Source organism: Arachis hypogaea, chromosome 16 (genome assembly GCF_003086295.3).
Source record: "Arachis hypogaea cultivar Tifrunner chromosome 16, arahy.Tifrunner.gnm2.J5K5, whole genome shotgun sequence".
Taxonomy (NCBI): domain Eukaryota; kingdom Viridiplantae; phylum Streptophyta; class Magnoliopsida; order Fabales; family Fabaceae; genus Arachis; species Arachis hypogaea.
Genome location: NC_092051.1, coordinates 62,261,536 through 62,267,192, shown reverse-complemented (window position 1 = coordinate 62,267,192; position 5,657 = coordinate 62,261,536). Strand labels below are relative to the sequence as shown.

Below are 5,657 nucleotides of genomic sequence, written 5' to 3'. Positions count from 1 at the left end.
CCATGACTCGGAGGTGGAAGCTTTTGTCTTCCCTTTCCCTTTTCTAGAGGATTCTTCGGTCTTAGGTGCCATCAATGGTAATGAAAAAACAAAAAGCTTATGCTTTTACCACACCAAACTTAGAATATTGCTCGCCCTCGAGCAAGAAAAGAAAGAATTAGATGAAGAAGAAGAAGAAAATATGGAGAAGAGGGGGGAGGTGTGTTTCGGCCAAGAGGGGAAAGAGAGGGTTGTGTTGTGTGAAAATGAAGAAGAATGGAAGGCTTTATATAGGGAAGGGAGGGGGGTTAAGGTTCGGCCAAATGGGTGGGTTTGGGTGGAAAATTGATTTTGAATTTTGGAGGTAGGTGGAGTTTATTGGGTAGGTTTATGGGGAAGAGTGGGTGGATGTGATAGGTGAAGGGTTTTACGGAAGAGTGTTTATTGGGAATAGAGGATGATTGAGAAGAGAGAAGAGAGTGAGTGGAGGTAGGTGGGGATCCTGTGGGGTCCACAGATCCTGAGATGATCCTGTGGGGTCCACAGTTCCTGAGATGATCCTGTGGGGTCAACAGATCCTGAGGTGTTCAAAGATTTACAACCTTGCACCAAATTAGGCATGTAAAATGCCCTTGCACACAACTCTGGGCGTTCAGCGCCAGGTTGGTGCCCATTTTGGGCGTTCAACGCCCATTTGTTGCCCATTTCTGGCGTTGAACGCCAGAACCATGCTTGTTCTGGGCGTTCAGCGCCAGCTCTTCTCCAGGGTGCAATTCTGGCGTTCAACGCCCAGATGCTGCCCATTTTGGGCTTCAACGCCCAGATACTGCCCATTTTGGGCGTTCAGCGCTAGAACCATGCTCTGTTCTGGCATTGAACGCCAGACAGGTGCTTCCTCCAGGGTATAATTTTTCTTCTGCTGTTTTTGATTCCGTTTTCAATTTTTATATTTATTTTGTGATTCCACATGATCATGAACCTACAAAGACATATAACTAAGAAAAATATAGTTAGATAAATAAAAATTGGGTTGCCTCCCAACAAGCGCTTCTTTAATGTCAATAGCTTGACAGTGGGCTCTCATGGAGCCTCACAGATGTTCAGAGCATTGTTGAGACTCTCCAACACCAAACTTAGAGTTTGGATATGGGAGTTCAACACAAAACTTAGAGTTTGGTTGTGGCCTCCCAACACCAAACTTAGAGTTTGACTGTGGGGACTTTGTGTGACTCTGCTTTGAGAGAAGCTTTTTATGCTTCCTCTCCATGGATGCAGAGAGAGATCCTTGAGTTGTAAACACAAGGTTGTCCTTATTTATCTGAAGGATCAATTCTCCTCTATCCACATCAATTACAGCTCTTGCTGTGGCTAGGAAAGGTCTTCCTAGGATGATGGATTCATCCTCTTCCTTTCTAGTATCTAGGACTATGAAATCAGCAGGGATGTAAAGGCCTTCAACCTTTACTAACACGTCCTCTACTTGTCCATAAGCCTGTTTTCTTGAATTGTCTGCCATCTCTAATGAGATTTTAGTAGCTTGCACCCCATAGATTCCCAGTTTCTCTATTACAGAGAGGGGCATGAGGTTTATTCCTGAACCAAGGTCACACAGAGCCTTAAAGATCATGGTGCCTATGGTACAAGGTATTATGAACTTTCCAGGATCCTGTCTCTTCTGAGGCAATGTCAGTTGATCCAGATCACTTAGTTCATTGGTGAACAAGGGAGGTTCATCTTCCCAAGTCTCAATACCAAATAATTTGGCATTTAGCTTTATGATTGCACCAAGGAACTTGGCAGTTTGCTCTTCAGTAACATCCTCATTCTCTTCAGAAGAGGAATACTCATCAGAGCTCATGAATGGCATAAGGAGGTTTAATGGAATCTCTATGGTCTCTAGATGAGTGTCAGATTCTTTTTGTTCCTCAGAGGGAAGCTCCTTATTGATCAATGGACGTCCCAGGAGGTCTTCCTCCTTGGGATTCACGTCCTCTCCTTCCCTTACAGGTTCGGCCATGGTAATTAATTCAATGGCCTTGCACTCTCCTTTTGGATTTTCTTCTGTATTGCTTGGGAGAGTACTAGGAGGGATTTCAGTGATCCTTTTACTCAGCTGGACCACTTGTGCTTCCAAATTTCTAATGGAGGACCTTGTTTCATTCATGAAATTCACAGTGGCCTTAGATAGATCAGAGACTGAATTTGCTAAGCTAGATGGATTCTGCTCAGAATTCTCTGTCTGTTGCTGAGTGGATGATGGAAAAGGCTTGCTATTGCTAAACCAGTTTCTTCCACCATTATTAAAGCCTTGTTGAGGCTTTTGATCCTTCCATGAGAGATTTGGGTGATTTCTCCATGATGGATTGTAGATGTTTCCATATGGTTCACCCATGTATTTTAACTCTGCTATTGCAAGGTTCTCAAGATCATAAGCTTCTTCCTCAGAAGATGCCTCTTGAGTACTGTTGGATGCAGCTTGCATTCCATTCAGACTCTGAGAAATCATATTGACTTGCTGAGTCAATATTTTATTCTGAGCCAATATGGCATTCAGAGTATCAATTTCAAGAACTCCCTTCTTCATAGGCGTCCCATTACTCACAGGATTCCTCTCAGAAGTGTACATAAACTGGTTATTAGCAACCATGTCAATGAGTTCTTGAGCTTCTGCATGCATTTTCTTTAGGTGAGTGGATCCACCTGCAGAAGTATCCAATGACATCTTTGATAGCTCAGATAAACCATCATAGAATATATCCAGGATGGTCCATTCTGAAAGCATGTCAGAAGGACACTTTTTGGTCAGTTGCTTGTATCTTTCCCAAGCTTCATAGAGGGATTCACCTTCCTTCTGTTTGAAGGTCTGAACATCCACTCTAAGCTTGCTCAACTTTTGAGGAGGAAAGAACTTGGCTAAGAAAGCCGTGACCAGCTTATCCCAAGAGTTCAGGCTGTCTTTGGGTTGAGAGTCCAACCACACTCTAGCTCTGTCTCTTACAGCAAAAGGGAAAAGCATGAGCCTGTAGACTTTAGGATCTACTCCATTAGTCTTAACAGTATCACAGATCTGCAAGAATTCAATTAAGAACTGAAAGGGATCTTCAGATGGAAGTCCATGAAACTTGCAGTTTTGCTGCATCAGAGAAACTAGCTGAGGTTTCAGCTCAAAATTGTTTGCTCCAATGGCAGGAATGGAGATGCTTCTTCCATGTAAATTGGAATTTGGTGCAATAAAGTCACCAAGCATCCTCCTTGCATTATTATTATTTTCGGCTGCCATCTCCTCCTCTTGTTCGAAAATTTCTGAAAGGTTATCTCTGGATTGTTGTAATTTAGCTTCTCTTAGTTTCCTCTTCAGAGTCCTTTCAGGTTCTGGATCTGCTTCAACAAGAATATTCTTGTCCTTGCTCCTGCTCATATGACAAAGAAGAGGGCACAGAAAAATAATAATAATAGGGATCCTTTTTACCACAGTATAGAGGTCCCTGTGTGAGTAGAAGAAAAGAAGAAGAAAATCTGAACTCAGAGAGAGAGGGAGTTCGGATTTTTGGTGAGTGATGTAGGAAAAGATGTTGGTGGATGAATAAATAATTAGAAGGAGATGAGGGAGAAGGATTTTCAAAAATTATTTTTGAAAAAGAGTTAGTGATTTTCGAAAATAGTTTTTGAAAAAGGTTAGTAATTTTTCGAAAAGTTTAAAATCAAAAGTTAAAATAATTAATTAATTAAAAAGAATTTTTGAAAAAGAGGGAGATATTTTCGAAAATTAGAGAGAGAGAGAGAGTTAGTTAGGTGGTTTTGAAAAAGATAAGAAACAAACAAAAAGTTAGTTAGTTAGTTGAAACAAATTTTGAAAATCAATTTTAAAAAGATAAGAAGATAGGAAGTTAGAAAAGATATTTTGAAATCAAATTTTTGAAAAAGATAAGATAAGAAGATATTTTTGAAAAGATATGATTGAAATTAGTGTTTGAAAAAGATTTGATTTTTAAAATCATAATTAATGACTTGATTCACAAGAAATCACCGGATACGATTCTAGAACTTAAAGTTTGAATCTTTCTTAACAAGTAAGTAACAAACTTGAATTTTTTTTGAATCAAAACATTAATTGATGATGTTATTTTCGAAGATATGATGTAAAATTAAGAAAAAGATTTTTGAAAAAGATTTTTGAAATTTTCGAAAATAACTAAGAAAATTAAAAAAGATTTGATTTTTGAAAAAGATTTAAAAAAAGATAAGATTTTTAAATTGAAAATTTGATTTGACTCATAAAAAAACAACTAGATTTTAAAAATTTTTGGAAATGTCAACTCAAATTTTCGAATTTGATGAGAGAAAAGAGGGAAAGATATTTTTTTGATTTTTTTGAATTTTTATGATGAGAGAGGAAAACAATGAAAATGATGCAATGCATGAAGATTTTAGATCAAAACAATGAATGTATGCAAGAATGCTATGAATGTCAAGATGAACACCAAGAACACTATGAAGATCATGATGAACATCAAGAACACATTTTTGAAAATATTTTTTAATGCAAAGAAAACATGCAAGACACCAAACTTAGAAATCTTTAATGCTTAGGCACTAAGAATTCAAGAATGCATATGAAAAATACCATACAACACAAAACAAGAAAACATCAAGATCAAACAAGAAGACTTACCAAGAACAACTTGAAGATCATGAAGAACACTATGAATGCATGAATTTTCGAAAAATGCAAGATGAATATGCAATTGACACCAAACTTATAACATGACTTAAGACTCAAACAAGAAACACAAAAATATTTTTGATTTTTATGATTTTATGATTTTTTTGTATTTTCTTTTAATTTTTTCGAAAATCATTTTGAAAAAGAAAAATAAGGATTCCAAAATTTTTAATATGAATTCCAGGAATCTTATGCTCTTTAGTCTAAAGCTCCAATCAAAAGGTCAGGCATGGCTTAATAGCCAGCCAAGCTTTAGTATGTAACTCAGACATGACACGCCTAACATGCCCTACAGTCGTGGCTTTACAGCCAACCAGGCTTCAACATGCTTTATGAAACACTAGAATTCATTCTTAAAAATTCTGAAGAAAAATATATTTTTGAAAACATTTTTATTTTAAAATATTTTTCGAAAACAAAGGAGAATTTTTTTTTTAAAAGATTTTTGAAAAATTTTTGAAAAGAAAACAAAAAGAAAATTACCTAATCTGAGCAACAAGATGAACCGTCAGTTGTCCAAACTCAAACAATCCCCGGCATCGGCGCCAAAAACTTGGTATGCGAAATTGTTACTCAGGTTGTGAATTATTGTTCAAAATTGATTCCTTGGCGATGGCACTAAAAATGGATGCACAGAACCATGGTCTAAACATATCTTCACAACTTCGCATAACTAACCAGCAAGTGCACTGGGTCGTCCAAGTAATACCTTACGTGAGTAAGGGTCGAATGCCACGGAGATTGTTGGTATGAAGCAAGCTATGGTCACCTTGTAAATCTCAGTCAGGCGGATATAAAATAGTTATGTAGTTTTCGAAATTTAGTAATAAAAGAAGGATAGAAATACTTATGTAAATCACTGGTGAGAATTTCAGATAAGCGTATGGAGATGCATTCGTTCCTCTGAACCTCCGCTTTCCTGCTGTCTTCATCCAATCAGTCTTACTCCTTTCTA

At 37.4% G+C, this 5,657-nt stretch overlaps 1 non-coding gene across 1 annotated transcript; it reads left to right on the top strand.

The window, feature by feature from the left end:
- The first annotated feature begins 2,755 nt into the window (after nt 1-2,755).
- Nucleotides 2,756-2,863, top strand: LOC112761366 (small nucleolar RNA R71). The gene has a single exon (XR_003181764.1). It is a non-coding gene; the product is annotated as a small nucleolar RNA R71 (small nucleolar RNA).
- Nucleotides 2,864-5,657: the final 2,794 nt, after the last annotated feature.